This window comes from Magnolia sinica, chromosome 7 (genome assembly GCF_029962835.1).
Source record: "Magnolia sinica isolate HGM2019 chromosome 7, MsV1, whole genome shotgun sequence".
In the NCBI taxonomy this organism is placed as follows: domain Eukaryota; kingdom Viridiplantae; phylum Streptophyta; class Magnoliopsida; order Magnoliales; family Magnoliaceae; genus Magnolia; species Magnolia sinica.
In genome coordinates, this window is record NC_080579.1 from 22,061,765 (window position 1) to 22,081,866 (window position 20,102).

Sequence of the window (20,102 nt, forward strand, 5' to 3'; positions counted from 1 at the left end):
CTGGGAAGTACATGAGGCTCAGCCAATAAGCTAGGAAGGCTGCAAGTTCCCCGAATGAACTATAATCTGCTCTCTCCTTCATCTCATCGTGAAGCTTTGTTAGTTCCTTCGAACGATAATCGCGGAATCTATAAGGAAAAGGTAAAAGATTGGTATGAAGAAATCTATAATAAAAGGAAAGAAAGAAAAAGGGGAAGTTGACTCCTAGATTTAGAAATACCTGAGAGTTCTGGAGAAATATGCTAGCCATTGTAGAGGAGAAAGCTTATGGATGTTTAGAAATTTCCCCATCTCCCTGAAGAGCTCAATAGTGGTCTCAGAAATGGAAGGCTTACCGTCAGGAGAAGATACGAAGGCCAGCTCTCTGTTGGACGGAACGAATTCATCATAGAACTTGCCTGTTAATGGAAGACCCGCTATTCGATGAAGATCCCAAAGTGTGATACTCATCTCACCAAAAGGCAAGTGGAAAGAGTTGGTAGTGGCCGACCAGTACTCAATGAAACCTTTCAACACAGTGGGCTCCTTATAGAAGTACTTAGATGTAACTTCTATAGCATCGTACAGGCTGATCTTGGCAAGTGTATTCGCGTGCTTTAGCAAGATGGCTTCAGTCCAATCTGAATAATAGTGTCGAGAAGTTAACATGCCCCTTGTTCAGAAATCTTCCGGTCCTCAGAGTTGCTCACAATCTCTGAAGCACTGCCTGATGGTTTCATAGAAATACGTGGGGAAAAGGTTGTGCGGGCTGTGAAAAGGCGTTAGAAAGATCACGGGGTGGACTTCCCCAATGCTTTGCCATGGTTTGTGTGCTTGTAATATCCCCTCGAGGATACGTGGCTCTCTCGTTGCCCACGAGGTAGTGTACATCAACTTTTCTTCATCTATGTAATCCTTTAGCTCGCAGTCGAGCATGGATTGGTGGCGATGGATATTGATGGGAATTATCGTCATACCTTCTGAATGAGGGTTATCAAACTTCATGATACCCTCAATGACTTGGACTGATTCCCACGAATTCTGGAGCTTTTTCTTATTGTGCTCCTTAATCTTCTCCTCGAACTCCTTCGCCTTGTTTCGATGAGTCTTCTTTGAGCGAGAAGCGGGAGGAGTGTCTTCTCGAAGAGGGGGTCTTTGACTATCTGTGCGGATATGAGCGGTTATTTTCAACCACTCATCCCAGTCATACTCTCTACTGTGCTTTGGAGGACATTTTAGGTCCTTCACTGCAATTGCTCGATAAATGGGAGATGGCAGTGATTCAATGCGGTCAGTGAAGTCAAAAGTTGGAAGTACGGGTTCTTTGAAATATACAGGGTTGTGGGTAGTGGTTTTAGTTTGTTTGGTTGGTCGTGGATCGGAAGAAGGGGAAGGGCGGTAAGAAGATGGATCAGGCAAATCAGGGTGAGAAGGTTGGTCAGTAGGAGGGTCTACAAGACGATAGGTTCGCTTATACGAGCCATGATGGACAGCGAGTTAAGGGCTTGAAGGTAATTGAAGAAAAAGTTTAAAGAAAAGTTGAGAAATTGGCTACATTTTGGAAAAAGGACCAAGTGCGGGAGAAATCGGCTAAGTCCTGGTTGCGAGGGACTACGCAACCGAAGTCTGTTGCGTGGAACGACGCAACTCCCAGAAACTTTGCGCGAACAACAAAGTTGTTGCGCGGGACCGAGCAATCAATATTGGTTATGCGGGAAAAAATCACAGGAGAGCAAAGGGTTTGCTATAGGCTGAAAAGAAGTGCAGAGTAAGGGAAGGCTAGAGTATTTATAGGACTTTCGGTCGAGTGCGGTATGTGGGTTTACGTTGCGTGGGTCCGCACAAACCCTGTCTAGGTGATTATTTTTTATCCTTTTCTTTGATTTTGGGAAAACAAAGAAAGGATCAAGGGGGCATCTGTTGAGGCATAAAAAATGATGAAGGAAGGATTGAAGCAAAAGGAGATTGAGAGATAGAAAGAAAATTGGAAGAGAAGGAGAATGAAATAGTTTAAGGGTGGTTTGCGTGGGTCTGCACAACCGATGTCCGTTGCATGGGACCATGCAACCAAAATAATAGTTGCGCGGGTTCGCACAACGAAATACAGAAGTGGTTCTTTGAAAAAAGATCTAAAGCATCGAAAGGTGGGTCCTATGGCACCAAAATCGAGGTTTCACACGTGCAAGGGCCTATAAATGCCCCTTCCCCTTCTTCATTTGGACGGATTGAAGATTTTAGAGAGTAAGCAGAGTGAGGAGGAAGACTAAAGGTAGGAGAGGAAGTTCCGGTGGTTTGCGCGGGTCCACGCAACCGATATCCGTTGCGCAGGTCCACGCAACTAGACTGCCCTGCAGTCTATGAAGCCAAAGAGCCGATATGCTGCTGAAATGGCTAAATCTCCAGATTTCTTCTGTCCGAAAGCTTTGAGAGCAAGAAACCAGTAGAAGAAATATTTGAGTCATATTCCTCTTAAAGAGATGATCAAATCAAGAGTCGAAATGCTGTCGGATTTGATATTCTGACTTGAATATTTGAACTTTGACAATTTATATATTCTAAATGATCTATCTTAGAATCAAGGGATGTTTGAGGATGCAAATGAACTCAATGTTAATAAAATATGATGATTGTCATTCATACTCTCTCTTTGTTATGTTTAGATAAGATAATATCCCAAATCGAATGCATTTGTTTCTTGTTCTAAACACTGCCTTTACTGCCTTCACTACTTCCTTATCCTAAATCTGCATTATGTGCCTGATTGTTTTATCAGGCCTTTTGAATTTGATGGGCCGAACTGTCTCAGGGCTAACTGAAGAAGAGTCCCGTGCAACAGGTTCCGCGGCATCACCCATGGTTGTTAAGAACCTGATGGGGGCAGTAGACCCAAATATATTGGGTCGAAATAGCTCCTATCCAGGGCTTTTATAGAACAATGATACCAAGGTCTACCATTATAAGATGTTGAAAATTCGTTGTAAGCAGTAGCTACCGCTTGTGATGTAGCTGAAGAAGAAGAAGTACATTTAAGTAGCATTGGAAATGGGCTGCCCTGTGAGTAATTAGCTGGTTGTTGAAGAAAGCTTGTCTTGGAGTTGGTAAAAAGGCTTTTAATGACATGAAAGCTTCTGTAAAAGGGTCGCATGTTTCCAAAACTGAACTCCTTCTATCGAGAAATGCCACTGGAAAATAGAATACGTTGCTCTCTCTCTCTCTCTCTCTCTCTCTCTCTAACAGGAATGCTAAATGGTTTGTTGTGCAAAGAGAACAATCCATTCTATAGGGAAGCACATGGACTTTACATGTCCATCTCTGTGCATTATTTAGAATTTTAGAAAGACGATGAAACTAAAATTGGACTAATGCATCCCTAACCTACAATTGGGTTTATCCATTGATTCTTTGGAAATAATCACCATCAGTACTATCTTCATCATAATCATAGCCTTTTCCCAATCACCATCAATACTATCTTCATCATAATCATAGCCTTTTCCTAGTGGGTCAGAGTTGTTGTGAAAATTTATAACGTGCTTACAAATATATAAGTAGAAAAATTGGGGAAACATAGGGAGAAATCCAAAGCTTGTTGTATTTTATAACCAAGTTTTACATTGTAACACTAACAAATTGAGGTTTGGAATGTTTCATTTTACCCTCCGTCATTGTTGATTTGTGTTAACATGATTTGAAAACTAGTTTTCCCTTGTCGACATAGCCAATGTATGTATGTTAGTTGAGCTGCTAGTGAATCTCCCTGCTAGTGGGGTGACCTGGGCTTGACTCCCACTGATGTACTGCTAGTGAATGCTCACTGGACTCCCTCCTCTGTCTTTTAATGGTGAGGATGTGAAAGCGCAACTTTCTTAGTGTTGAGTGCATCTAGTTGTACCCATGTATATAACTTCCTTTGCAATATAAAAATGAAAAATGATAATAAAGTTAGTAAATTGACCCGTCTTGCAATATATATTTTCTCTATTAAGAGCCATTTATACCATGTTTACAAAAACATGTTAAAACTGAAAGTATCTTTCTTCTGAGACTTTTTATGAAATATCTCATTGTAGTGGTTTCACAGAAACCACATTGGGTAGAGCAAAATGTTAGCAACATTATTAATTTTTTGTAAAAATATAATGATTACAAACTCCTTAATACATTGTATTTGGTAGATAATATCGGTATGGGTTCAATCATCTTAAACATGGTCTTTCCATACTCAACTAGCGTACTAATCTTAAAAAATAAAACTCAATTAGCTTACCACATTTGCAACAGATGAGCAAATTGAAAGTGAATTCCACGCTCTTGTATTCGTCAGATTTGCTTGTTGGTTTGGAGCTGCTAAGTCCTAACTAACAAGAAATTCTGACTGTTTCCAATTCATGCACATAAGCTCATTTGGTGGGATGTAGTTAGGCTTGGTAGATTCAAACAAGAAACATGTAACTGTGGACTAGATGATTTGGATTCATGAATTGAACAAATTGAAGTTGTAAAAAAAAAAAGAAGTAATAATGCCCTGAATTGAATGGACTTATTTTGTAAAGTGATATCAACAAAAAAAAGAAGCTAATTGCGGATCCGTCTTTTACAGTTTGACCACTAGTCTTCAGGTAGCTTAGATTTGCAACATAGGAGTTCTGAAAGTTCAAATATGAGAGATGTTAGACAAGGTTCAAGCCCAGGTTCAAAAGTCACTAGGGGAGTATGTGTAGCATGCACTTCCATACAACATGATTTTTGTAACCTGACAATGATTTTTCCTCTTAGATGTAAGTTCTCCTCCTGCCTCTACTAGTCTATTTGTACTAAACATATAGCTATAGTCCATGCCACTTGGATTTTTTGCTTCTTTTACCAATACATTTTCTTTTGGCAACATGTATCCAATCACCAGTGTAGTATCTAACATGCATATGAATTTTTGGCTAGAAAATTTTCTTCCTGCAGCTTTGCACGCTGAGTAATCAACCTCAGTCCAAGCTCTCCAGTTAGACAGTAATGTAGCAATTTGTCCTCCATGCTTGTAAGTTTTACCATTTTCAAGGAAGATTAAAAAACTAAGCATTCATAGATAAAATGAGCATTCCTAAAACATTTGTGTAACATCTATGTAGTCTCTATGTGGCATGAGGCCCACCCCACCATTTGTGTGACATCTAATTAACCTATCCAATAGGATTGCTCTATCAGAATTTGGGTTTTCATCTTTTGATGATTTTTCAATTAGGTTGGGATGGAAATGAAATAAAGATGGTATCTGTCTTTCCGGATGAAAAACACTAACAAATGAATGGTATTTCCCATTCATTGCAAGGTCAAGAAAACCATGAATATCATGCATTTCCTCGAATGAAAAGATTTAGTACAAGACATTTTAAAACTTGATTTGCTTTGAAAGTTTATAACTTGTATTTTGGGCAGAGTATGATAGTTGATACATGGCAATTATAAACTGTACATTCGAGCCCTGCTATTATTCAAGTGGGAAAAAAGGGAACTACTAAGCAAGAACATGACAAAAATGCCATTTTTTCAACTTGACCAAATGACCATTTCCCTATCTTAGTAATTCTACATTTGTGTTGTTTCTAATGCACTTGTTGTTTTGTAAAATACAGTCGTCCACAGTCACTTATAGCAGAAGTTCAGTAACTGAAAATCCAGAAATGGCAAAGTCATTAAATTCATGCTTTTCAAGTTTTTTCTTCCTTCTTTCAGAGCATACTTGATTCCATTTATCAACAGGTGAAACATTTTAGCCTCTATAACTAATCCACTCCCAAGTCCTTTTCCATGGATTTTCCTTGAATAAACAGTTATGTAAGGTTTTATGTGTGAGGATCATACTAAAAAATTCCTGATTGCAGTTAGATTAAAAAAAATATATTTAAGAAATAAAAAAGAAGAAGAAGAAGAAAATAAAAAAGGAAAGGGCATTCAACCGTCTTTTGGTGCTTCTATTTGCTTTTGAATATAACAAGCCATGTTAGGTAGAACTGTCCACACCATGTATTAATTCCTTTTTTTTTTTTTCATAATTTGGACAATCAGATTATCATTCTACGAGCATGCATTGTATTTTACTATTTTTGTAGATGTTAATGTTGCAACATAAGGGAAGATGGTATTGAATGTAATAGTGTCGGACAACAGTATTGTAGAGTTTTTGACATTGAAGGAAACCAAACAACAGTATTGTGGAGATAACTTGTTGGCATGTATGCTTGCAGGTAGGTGGATAGTGTCACTATTCAATCTGAGCACATGGCCACATGTGTAAAGAATGGCCCCATTTCAATTAAATGTGTGCAAATATGTGAAATGCTGATCACATAGCCATACATGTAGTGAATGGCTCTATTTTAATTAAACATGTGCAAATATGCAAAGTGTTGGGTATTGCTAGAATTGTATTCAACTCGAATTAAATTGAATACCATGCGGCCCTAAGTGCTGAATCAGTTGGATTATGACCTGATCTGAGAAGATTGGCTTGACTATTTAGCCACCTATTGTTAAAGCGATCAAGCATTTATGAAGGAATGGGTTAGCCTTTCCTATGCATCCTTTTTTACTATTTACTTTGCTCATATTGTTCAATTGTGTAGGCTAAGGTTGAAGGCCAAAAGATTACATGGTTAACACCACATGCCCTACATCAAGTCTTGACTGATGATGTGGACTTCAATGTCATGCTAACCATTTTGGAATTCTATGAGGTAAGACTATAATAGGCACCGGTGCACCTTATATGTTAGATTTTTTTTTCAAATGCAGTCTCCAAAGTAATGGTGTGCATGTTTATTAGAGATAAGTACGGAAGCCTCCAGTACCTTTCCCTTGTAGATGTCTCAAAGCTTGATTAATTTGAAAAGTTGACCATGCAGACAACAAACCCAACAAGTATATCATTAGTCATCAGTTAATCCTAACCATTTAATTAATATCATTTCATATCCTAACCATTTAATCAATGTCATTTCCTGGTGTAGGAGTCATTGACCGAGGCATCGTAATTTGAGACATGACCTTCAAGAACACAATAGACCCCAAAATGTCACAAGTAGCCGCCTTCCGATCAAACTCCGACCTCTCAGTCTACTATCGGTGTGGATTCCATGGTTACTAAGACACTCTCTATGCTCACTTTCTTTTGATTGAATGAAGGATTGTAATTAATTCATTATTGAATGAATGATTGTAATTGAATAAATGAATGATTGTAATCGACTGAATGATTGTAATTGAATGAATGAATGATTGTAATTGATTGAATGATTGTAATTGAATGAATGAATGATTGTAATCGATTGAATGATTCAAATTGAATGAATGAATGATTATAATTTTTTTAATGTAGGAAATAGCTACGGATATTAACCGTAGCTGGTAATCTGATAACCGTAGCTATTATAAAATTCGGCATATTTCTACGAATCCAACACTACTTTTAACTACCAATAATATTCGTAGCTGTAGGTACTTTTGGCTAAAAAAATATTTACTATGGATTATATCTGTAGCTATTTTAAGCTATGACTATGGATTAAATCCGTAGCCATAGGTTTTGGACCTATTAGCTCGACACCTACAATGACGGTCGTGCTACGGACTAAAACAGTAGCCATAGGTCTATGGTTATGGATTAAATCCTACCCTTTGCCCATTTTTCTGGTAGTGGGACGACATGAGTGCAAGGGTGGCTAATCTCACTAGAAAGATGAAGGCCAAGGAACTGAAAAAAGTAGAGACGGTCAAACCCGAGGAGACCGTTGAAGTTGTATGTGGTACTTGTGTCAGTAACATACACTTGACACAAGAATGTCCCACCATTCCTGCATTTCAAGAGTTTTTACACGAGCAATCGAATGCCGTAAACAACTATCAAAGGCCATTCAACACCCCATATCAAGTACTTATAATTCCAGTTGGAAGAACCATTCCAACTTCAGTTGGAGGAATGGTCAAACAATAAATATAAACAGAAATTCTCAAGGGGTTTTTCCACTATTTCCAAATTAGTAAAGACCCTAAGAGCATTCAGTTCTCAAACAAATTAAAAATCAAGAGCTCTTCAATCAAAATACATTACAAGCATTCTTGGACCTTCGCAAGTCCATTTAAAGGATTGATTCATACCTATCAACTAGGGAGAAATGGACTTTTCTAGCCCAACCTCTCCCTAATCTGAAACCGCAATGTAAGATAAGTGACCCGAGCACTTCGGAACAATATGTTGAACAAGCTAAATCCATCACCACCATTAGACGTGGAAAAACAATTGATAAAACCATCCTAATTAAGGCTGAGAAGCCTAAGGACTTAGAAGAATCTAAGAAGAATGATGGAATTAACGACGTCCCACATGAGAAAGAACTGGATACACAATAAAGGCTAGTTGCATAGTTCCCACAATGGTTGATTTCGCCTAAGCCTTTGACCATCACTCAGGACATCTTAGAGATGCTTAAACATGCGAAAGTTAATATCCCTTTATTCGATGCTATTAAGCAAATTCTCTCATATGCCAAGTTCTTAAAAGACCTATACATTACCAAAAGACGACAAAATAAAAAAGAGTATCTTTTTGATAGAAAAAGTGAGTGTTGTTCACAACCCCAAGTGTAGGGTCACGTTGTAGTAATAATTCGGTGAGACTGAGGTCGAATCCATAAGGACTAAACTTGTACGTATTTTGAAATTGACTAGAAGTAGAACTAGAACAAGATCTAAACTGAATTTTGGAATAATTAAAAGTAATTGTGAATAAGTCATCAATAATCAAAAGGGAATTAGAGCACTAAGGATCCACTTGTAGCTATGAAGATGCTACCTTACTTGATTCAATAAACACAACTGAAATCGGAGTCCTATCCTATCCAATTGGAAGATGAAATAATTAAACCAAATCTAGACTTTTCATTGAATTAGTTCACACATGAAGAACAATTATGATGATTGGAAGGGAATTCAACCATCCACCATGCCCAGGAGACGATGGTAAATCATGAATTTTACCAATCTCAACAATATCAAAATAAATAAGAAGATATTCAAAGCCATCACAACATCTATTGTAACTTGAGTCACAATAAACCATAGAAAACTGAAAATATTCATTAATTCAAACTATAATTCAATGAAGTTCAACATAAACAAGAATCAAAGCTAGATAAACATCCCAACATGCTATAAGCTTCACCTCTTAGCCCTAACTAAGTGATTTAGTTAACCATCGACATGATTGAAACTAAAATTCTTAAATAAAACATAAAACTAACTAGAAGAAGAAGATTAGGGAAGAAATGACTCCTTGAAGATCTCCAACACCTTACTTCACTCTTCCAACCATAATTCTTGCTTAGAACTCCTTAAAGAACCCATATTTATAAGCTTTGATTGGCCGACTTTGAAAACTGCTTCAAATTTATGCAACAGAGTTACTCTTCGGTTGGACTAAACTTAAGTTTCGATCGAACCGAATGAACTCCTTTTAGCACTGGACCTTTTTGTACACTTTCGGTCGCACTAAATCCATCCTTCAGTCAGACCGAATTATCCTTCGGTTAAACAGAATTAGCCCCGAATTTCATCTTTAGTTTCTGGACTGTTTTGTGCGATTTTGGTTGGACCAAACTGGGTTTCAGTCGGACCGAACCAGCTTCGCTGTGGACTTTGTAATTTTCTTTAGTCTTTCTTCTTCCTTTGCACTTGATTTTCTTGGATTTTGAGGTCTTGAAATCTTCAATCATGGTCTCTTAAGATCCATTCCTTGCTTTGGTGATTCTTGAGCATCAAATCCATGCTTTTGACATTCTTTTCAATCCAAGCTCTTAGATTCACCTTGTAATACAAACACATATAAAATATACCCATTAAGCATTATCATGTTTATAAAACCAAGATATAAGTAGGGAAAAATATGAAATATTTGACACTCAACAAGTTCCATCCTCAAGCAAGATGTGCCACAAAAATACAAGGATCCTGGTAGCCCAACCATCACTTGTGTAATTGGAAATCATCAGATTGAGTATGCACTTCTTGACTTGAGAGCAAGTGTAAATTTGATCTCTTACTCAGTCTACGAATAGCTTGAACTCGGTGAATTGAAACCCATCAGGAACACACTACAACTTGCTGATCGTTCGGTTCATATACCGAGAGGGATGATCGAGGACGTGCTAGTCCAACTCGATAAATTCTACTGTACAATAGATTTTATTGTTTTGGACACTCAGCCCATCATAAACATAGACACTCAGATTCCTATCATTCTTGGTCGACCATTCCTAACCACATCAAATGCAATTATTAATTGTAGGAATGGAGTCCATAGGATGTTCCTAGGCATCTTCTAGGGTTCAAGGAGTGGAGAAAAATGCTAGAGCCACCATCCAATAGCTTTCTTCTTCTTCCTTAGTTGGTTTTTATGCTTTGTTTGAGGGACTTTAGTTCAATCATGTCTATGGTTGGCTAAACCTCTTAGCTAGAGCAAAGAGGTGAATCTTGTAGTGTGATTATGATGTTTGCTTTGCTTTGGTTCATGTTTTGTTGAACTCCCTTGGATTCTAGTTTGATTATAAGGAATATTTTTAGTTTTTAATGGTTTGTTGTGATAAATTACAATAGATCTACAATAGCTTTAAATATCTTCTTTTCCTATTTGAGATTCTGGATTAGTTAATCCTGTTGTTCACTATCATCCCTTGGGCATGGTAAGGTGACAAAATTCCTCCCATAATTCTCCTTTATTGATGATTATATCTATGAGAAGTTCAGAGATTCAATCATCTCTCTCTTTTTCCAATATTGGATAGGATATGACTCTAATTCCAATTGAATTTCCTGAATCAAGCAAGTTAGCATCCTAATTGCTACAAGTGGATCCTTAGCACCCTAGTTACCACCTTTAAATTGATTGTTTGACCTTATTCACAATTACTTTCTTCAATTATTCAGATTTAGTTTTAGTTATTCATCTAGTTGTAATTCTAGTTAAATTCAGAAAACGCACAAGTTCAGTCCCTGTGGATTCAACCTTGGTCTTACCGAGATTATTACTACATCACGACCCCACACTTGGGGTTGTGAACATTTCACACTCGACACGCACTCTCCTCGAGTGTATTAGATTTCACTATCTCAATGGTTTTCAATATGTTTATCACTAACTTTGTTAGTGCATTGATTTATGCATATTGTTTGTTAATCACATGAGTCCTTGTGTAATGTAATCAGTTGAACCTTTGGAAGCTGAAGACCGAAGACACGAGTACATGAGTATTAAGGAGGAAATAACAAGAAATGATGTGGTTTGGTGACCTTAACCCTTGACCCAAAATAACCCTTGAACCTCTAGATGATCTTAGTTGAATAGGTAAAACTTATTAATCATTCCTTAGCCTTAGGAACCTAATTGGAACATGATAAGTAAGTCTAGAAGAGGTGTGAAGTTTCTATGAAAACATACACCAAAAACAATAATTTTCAAGTGGTGCTCGATTCCATCGAGCAAACCTTGAGGGATCTTCGATGGCATCGAACAAGAAGTCAGATACATCAAGTAAGAATTGATCATTTTATCTTATTTTCACGATGACATCGAGGTCTCCTTCGATGGCATTGAAGGTTCACTTCAATGGCATCAAACAGGTAACTTAGATATGTCCAACAAGAACAAATCATATTATTTGATTTTCTTGATAACATCAAGGTACCTTTCGATGGCATCGAACGTCACCTCGATGGCATCGAAGACCTTTTGATGGTATCAATAGAGCCATTATCTTCCCATTTTCTGATTGTTGGAACTTGAACTTCTTATAAATGGTATTTGGTTCTTGGGCATAAATATGGGTTTTTGGTGTAATAGAAGCTTAGGTAAATCCATGATTATAAGCCTTTAAACCAATGAGTTTTACGTCATCTTCCTTGAGATTAACACTCGAATGAGAATTTCAACCTCCACCTTGAAGATGTGCTTGAACTCCTCCATTTTTTAGAGATTAGACTCAACATCTATAGGCATACCATTGTCTAAATCGTCTATAGGCATACCAATGAGTTCTAGGTTACATTCATTGAGATTAACACTCGAATGAGAATTCCAACCTCCACCTTGAAGATGTACTTGAACTCCTCCATTTTATAAAGATTAGACTCAACCTCTATAGGCATACCATTGTCTAAATCCTCTAGAAGATTTATTTAGTTCAATTCCCTAGGAATTACAACTTTCCATTAATTGTAGGAGATTTAACCAACCTCCCATCACCTTAGTCATTCAAAGGAGCAGTTCATGCAAGGTGTTTGATCTTGGAGCTGAAGTTTTGGTAAAGCATCAACATCATGATTAGGGAAGCAAAGGGAAACTTATTGAAGCATGGGAGAGCATCGATCAAGCAATCAGGATGACATTACAAAATGGGCTCAATCCAACAAGTTGTCAAGTGTAGGAGTCTATATACTCTATTTCTTTGTGTATGATTGAGGATAAGAGTTTATGACTCAAACTCAACAAGGTTCTTGTGTAGGATCTTGACTCTTGTGTAGGGCCTAAACCTAGGTTCTCGTGTAGGACCTTGGTTCTTGTGGAGGGTCTAAATCCAAGTTCTTGTGTAGAACATTGGCTATTGTAAAATATTGGCTATTGTAAAACATTGGCTATTGTTTAGGGACTAAATCAAGTCCTTGTGTAGGTCACTAGGCACGAGTGTTTGCATGTTAATCTCCGTGGGAGCCATTAACGGGAGTAAATGTAGGTCCTTAGATTAGGACCATGGTTGTTGGTTATCCTACAGAAAATGAACTAAAGTCTTTTGTGGGAGCCTCCAACATAAGTCTACTATTGAGACCAAATATTGCATATTTAACCATTCAATTACATTAGTTTCCTGGCATTTAACTATTAAGTCAATTTAATTATATATGTTTTCATCATGCGAGGTGATTCTGAAGCCTATGATGAATATGTGATTAAAAGGATGGATTTATAACTCAAAAGAAGATAATAAAGAATTGGATCTATAGAGGATAATATTAAAGAATTAAAGTACTAAAGATCAAAGGAAACTAAGTGAGGAAGGAAGGAAATCAAAGATTTAAAGTGAAGAAACTAAGGAAAATGAATCTTGGAAATTTAGGGCCAAAAAAATTACATTATGAAATTTCAGGGCTAGAAAGACAAAATCCTAAAAAAACTATAGAAATGGCCCTTTGATTCCATCAAGGATAATTTTAATTCCATTGAAGGTAACTTTGATTCCATCTAACCCTCTTCGATCCCATCGAGAAAATCATGAATTTTCAAAGTTAGTTGCTGGACATATTCTTCGATGCCATCGAGGTGCCATCGAAGGTGCATGTGACTGCATAAATTCAAAGTTGGTTCGCGATCTTTTCCGAGGCGATGTGAAAGTTAGAGTAGTAAAAATATTTAAAGGATTCCCTAGGATGTTCCAAATCATCTCCTAGGGTTTGAAAAGGGAGCGAAGGCTTAGGTGGAGCGCCGACAACGTTCCTGCGCTTTGATTTCTTCATGGGTTTTAGTAGATGTTTTAGTTTTTCTTTTATTTTTGAGTTATCTATGACTAGTTAATCTCTTAGCTAAGGCTAAGGGATGAAGCTTGTAGTTAATTACAATATTTTTTTTATTTGATTCAATTACATTATTTTGAATGATGATATTATATTTATTTGATTTGGATATACTATAAATCTTTAAGTTTTTTATGTCTGAATTTGTTGTGCACTCCGAGTACAATGAATAGTTTGATTTAACAATTATTTAGCTTGAATTAGAGAAGCATTCAATTTGTATAATTGATTGATTTAATGTCTCTTATAGGTTCTTTAGATACTTTTGATTCCCTGCGATTAAGATCTGAATACTTCATGAGAAAATCAATTAATTGAAATCATATTCTTATTAATGTTTGTGAATGGTTTAACAGAATTATCTTCCAATTGGATATGATAGGACTTCAATTCCAATTGAGTTATCCATTAAATCAATAAATCAAATATTAAGATTTCTATGAGTGGATTCCTGGATCTTTAGTCTTTTATTTATTTGTTTTAAAACTCTTTCCTAAATTGTTAGATTAAAAACCCAGTCCAACACATTAGACTTAAATTAGTTCTAGACTATGTTCCCCATTCCCTGTGGATTCGACATCAGTTTCACCGAGTTATTACTACATCGCAACCCTGCACTTGGGCTTCGTGAACAAGTTTTTGGTGTCATTGCCATGGAGTGGCGTTAAATATAATTAGGTATAGGTTTTTTAGGTTTGATTTTTGTTTTAGGTTATATTTTTCTAGTTTTCTAAATTTTTCTAACCTAGAGTTTTTAGGATTTTCTAATATTCAGATTTTTTTAAAAGTTTGTTTTGTTTTAGATCTTCTAACATTACTAACAACATTAGTTTGTTTTTATTGTAGGATCTTCAATCTAGTACCTCTCTTTTAGTATCACCCTTCCTGTTTATTTTCTTTCATAGTTGTTGTATGACTTAAGACCCAGTATTAGAATTAGGGTTTTGTGTGGTCCATGCCTAAGTGGGTAAGGGACCATATATTGAGACTTCTGAGTAAAGGAGGTTTAGCCGATGGGTTTGCGATCTTTCAATGATTTAGAAAATATCTAAATACTCTTGAAACACCATTTGAAGCTATGGCCGAAACTGAACAATACTTTGATGAGAATGAGGTATACCAAGTTTCACCAATTCGGACCTTACTTGATTATCTATAGCTAGTGAGAACAAATACACCTTCAATGATGATTTTTTCCTACCAATGCAGGAAACGTGGACTTTGAACCTGGGATGACCCTATTACTTCCTAAATTCCATGAACTTAATTCGGAAAGTCTATATTTGCACATAAAAGAATTTGAAGAGATTGTCACAACCATACACTTTTAACAATGTTCCTTCTAACATGATTAGATTAAAATTATTCCCATTCTCTCTAAGGGAGAAGGCCAAATCATGACTTCACTCCTTAAGGCCGAGATCCATTGGCACATGAGCTGAGATGACCCGAGAGTTCCTTAAAACGTTCTTCCTAGCTCATAAAACCAACACTCTCAATCAAGACATAATGAACTTCTCCCAAAAAAGAGATGAAACTTTTTTTCGAATGTTAGGAACGGTTCAAGGACTTATTTCTCCCTTGCCCATACCATGGCTATGAGATTTGGCGGATGATTAACTTTTTTGTGATAGACTAAATCCAAATATCCGCTAATTCATAGAGATGATGTGTAATGGTGAATTTATGAGCAAGGAACTGCAAGATGCCTGAGATTATTCTGACATGCTAGCCAAAAACACCCAATTGTGGGATACATATAACCAAGGTAATAATCCCAAGGCAGTGCCGAGAGAGAAGGGAGTACACACTTAAAGTAGAGAAAGATGTTAGTGTAAGGTTGGTGGATCTCATAAGGAAGATTGAGGCCTTATAATCTAGGAAGGAAGTGATCCGACCCAAAACTATCGTTGAAATACTATGTAGTATTTGTGAAAGTGATGTACACCTAACAAAGGATTGTCCTACAATTCCTACATTATAAGAGGTGTTGCATGCTCAATTAAATGCTGAAATTACGGTGAAGACCGCTTTAGTCAAAGTAGGAATATGTCAATATGTCCTAGAGGGGGGTGAATAGAACTTTTTAAGGTTTTATGGTTTATTTAAAATCCTATTACACTAATCCTAATAGCAGACAGATGTAAGATTACTCAAAAGTAACTCTACTGGCTTCCAAGCCTGGTAGAGGATCCAATCACAAACTATTTAAGAAGTAAACAATATTCAAACTAGTTTATGATAGATATGACTATGTAAGTGTGTGAGGTGTGATCACAGATATTAAGATATGAAAATATTAAAGCAAATCACACAAACAAAAGAATAGCAATCTCAAAAATAGTCATTTTTATAGTGGTTCAACTACTTGTCTACTCCACTCTCCGTAACCGCACTCAACCCTTGAGTGTACCGGATTTCACTAAGGAGGTTTCATAGCGGTTCATCTCAAACCTAAGGTTTTAAATTAGGTTCACCTTCAACTTTTACAACCTACACTGAGGCTGACTGTTTATGCTCTCATGAGTAAGGGTCAACACAACGCACCCACTTTTAGGCACACTGGCCAAGGATCTTCCATAAGACCCTAACTGAGGTTTCACACGGTTCACCTCTAACCTAAGGTTTTAGACAGGTTTACCTTCAATCGGATGTTTATGCTCTCCACAAAGCAAGGGTCCACACAATGCACCCACTACGTACACTCCCGCCAGAGGCCTCCTATGAGAGCTTGCAAGGGTGAGAGACACCTTAGACCCAATCCTACAGAGGAATGATCAAAGGGTCCTCTAGACTCTAGTTACTTACAGATAAGTGGATGAGTCCCATTCAGCTCATTGACGAAGATCTCCTCCTTGTTGATGAAGAGTCTTCTTCTCCCTTGATTTGTAACTCAAATGATGTACCAATATATGGTGACGGGTTGGGTCAAGGTTATGATGGAATCCTACTCTCTAAATGTTTTCCTATTAGAAAGATAGAGCGATTCCAATCATCTGTGCATTCAAGGCATCCCAGCTTAATAATTTGCCATTAAGGTAGTAGCTGGAGGATTCTTGAATGCGGAAGTTCATTCTCCAATCCACTCTATTGAATATCAATGATGAGGGTGGATTGGAGGACGAACTCCCTTGAGAGAAAGGGCTTTGTGTATATAATCTAAGGTTAAACACTCAAAAGTGCTCTCTTCTTTCTCTACCAGCAACAATAGACAAGCTCTCTTTATATAGGCAAAAGGTTCCAACGGATATAAAACGGTCACATTTATGACAGAGTTTGATATCATCAAGCAGGGTCGATATCATCGAGCGTATACTCTCGATAGCATTGACCGGCCACTCGATGAACCAAACTCAAATTTTATACGCTTTTGAAACCTTTTGCCAACTGGTCAAGGGAATCAATACAAGCGTCAATGTCATCAAATTTTGAACTCCGATATTATCGATACTAGATTGATTCCTCGACACTTGAAAATGAGAGAGACTTTGTAACACCCTGAAATTCGGGGGTCGAGCATAACTCAGCTCCCGAGTTCCAAAACATCACTTATGCAACATAATTAATGAATGATGTATGTTGACTGTATTAGCACATAAACATGGGATAGATTAAGCCAAAACGCAGATATGATTCAGGGATAAGTGAATAAAGCAAGCGGAAGACTTATAGTAAAATATGTGTACAAGTGTAAGTCCCTGAATTACATATACAACCAGATCATGTAAAAGTGTTATTTATCAAAATTATAAGTACAAGTTACATCATTTCAGTTTCCTAAAATAGTAATCCCATAGATCCCGCGCAACAGACCGAGGCTCGCTAGAACCCGTCTGAAAACTGCATATAGGAGAAGGCAGCCTCGTCGTCATCCAGCTCCCGCTCTGCCTCAGACGTCGCATCCACATCTGCAACATCAGGGCCTAAGACAGAGTCTGGTGGGTGTGAAACACCGCCCCAGAAACGTGGGAGTGAGTGATCAACTCAGTGGAACAATAAGGCACTGGTTAACATGCTATCAGTTCAATCAAACAGTAATGATAAAGCATAACACTTAAATAAAGCCTAATTACTCTTATTAATGCAGGTATGAATGCAATATGATGCGTGCCCTCACATGTACACCCTCAGCGTCTTCATCTTACGTTACGCATGACATCGCCTCAAAGTGCGCCACATCTACAAAGCACATGCAAATGCGGTGCATGGTTATGATTACCAAGTTGTTATTAGTCCATTTCACACAACAGGATTGGGAAGCTAAGATACCTTCCTCATATCACCATCCAAACAGTGATCCATACTAGGGTCGTCAATCCTAGATATCGCATACGATCATATAGTTGAGGTCGTAGCAAAGGGCTCGTCACCAATCAATGCACGCCTTTCATGCCTTTACTATCACAGATCAGCTCGTCACCTCCTTGCGGTATCCAGGTATGCTCGAGGTCACTACAAAGGGCTCGTCACCAATCAATGTAGGCCGACAGCACGAATATAGTGTCCCATACCACCATAATCGGCTCACGAGTTAAGTTGCTCATTGGTCACTACGGGGAGGCTCGTCACCCCAGCGTAGGCCGACAGCTCGACCACGGTGTCCCATACCACCATGTCCGGCTCATGAGTCTTAGCGGATCAGGTACCATGGTTATTAGGATTTCACTGGTAAGTTCGGTACCCTAGATTCAAGCAGTAGCGTCCATACATGGTTAACATACACTGGACAATCGGGTTAGTTGACGAACTCGACTAGCACGAGCTCACGTTGAATTGAACGACATGGAGTGCGCAAACACTCCGCGTGGTCGAACCACCGCCGACAACTCTAATACGACTCGGGTTCGTCTAATGCGTCTCACGTGGCGAAAGCAATCTCAACCATGACCATAGGGTCAATTACCGATTTCCTGGACTAAGGCATAGTCCCAAATACATTACACTACTACAGATATTCATATGGAATGTAAAACAGTAATGGAACAACCACTCAAATCATGGTGCATACACATCTGAAGAATATCAACTTAACATAAATGTAAGCATAGGAATGCTTGAATTTAAATAACTTGAAATGTAACTTGCATAAAGGAAATCATGCGCATCAATAGGAGTATTGAGAATCACTTCTCAACGCCCACAATTAGTTAATCAGTTACACTTAGATCATTCATGCATTTCTACAAACACTTAGCATACATGGAACAACATACATGACGCATGTTGAAATACGTGCACTTAGACAATTCCTTTTCCCAAGGAGTTGTCATACATGCATCCAGCATACATACATGACAATTAATCATGGCAAACATAAGTGCATATTCTATACGTATACGGTACTTTATAAATACACATAGAATACACAAATTTCAACATATCACATGCATATCAGGAAAGCAACGTAAGCGCAACATTTGGCATGTGAAATCTCATCCATAACAAGAATAAATCACTAACTGGGATTGAAAGCCTTGAAAACCATAACCTATACACTTAAAGTCCTCACCTTAAGCAAAGAAAGAACCGCCGAACTGATTTAGACGAGTTGTCTTCATCAACGGCGCAAGAATACCCTAAAATAAGGATAGAAATGAGATACAACAACACCAAGTCTAGTCTAAGCTCTAACACAGGTTAGGGTTAGTTTAACTTACCCCAAAAGAACTCAGAATCGCCAAAGGAACGATTCAAAGTGAAGATTCAAAGGTGAAGAAGAACAAGGAAGAATCAAGGTGATTCACCAACCAATCTCTCTCACTAACTCTCTCTTTTCCACTCTCTTTCCAAGCTAGGGTTAGAGAAAATTCGTATGGAAATGAGAGCTAGGGTTTAAGGACTATATATAGACCTTAAAATGATGGAAATAACCCTAGGGTCAAGGTATACTTAGGTTATAACCAAAGTACGCCTTTCTCGATCCAACGAAGCACTTCTGGTGGGCCTATAACCACGAAAGGTCGGACTTAAGCTCACTGACCCTGGATCTAGGTCAAGCTGAGTTTTTGTACCGACCGGCTCTTCAGATCAGCCGTGGCGGACCACACTCAATTCAACGGTCACGGAATCTCGATCAGGTCCACAAGCACTAGGATATGCCTGGGCCAACCATCCTGATCAGAGGGTGAAATTGGGTCAGAATCCAACGGTCAGATAGCTTAAAATCGTCGCGCAAGCGACACGACTCAGATTTCATAAAAAGCTTATTAAATTCGAACCGTTCTCACACTCTTCACTCCGAGCTCAACCAAATCGACCCAGAACATCAGATCGACTTGATTTTTGAGGTGAAGACCAAGCCCAACTCAGTGACCGCAACAGCCTAAGATCATCGCCATCGGACTTTCGACGCGCGGTCTAGGTCCGATCCAGATCTTCCAAAAAATCCCCAGAACAACTGGATATAGCGATGGATCCCAGATTTCAGAGTAACGTAGCGCTCACTAATCTGCACGTTTAGAGCCATGCAGATATAATTTAAAGTGATTGATGCGAATTTCACAAACAATCGAGTA

General features: G+C 38.0%; 1 non-coding gene across 1 annotated transcript; it reads right to left on the reverse strand.

The window, feature by feature from the left end:
- Nucleotides 1–15,078: 15,078 nt before the first annotated feature.
- Nucleotides 15,079–15,186, reverse strand: LOC131252404 (small nucleolar RNA R71). The gene has a single exon (XR_009174426.1). It is a non-coding gene; the product is annotated as a small nucleolar RNA R71 (small nucleolar RNA).
- Between the last annotated feature and the right edge of the window lie 4,916 nt (nt 15,187–20,102).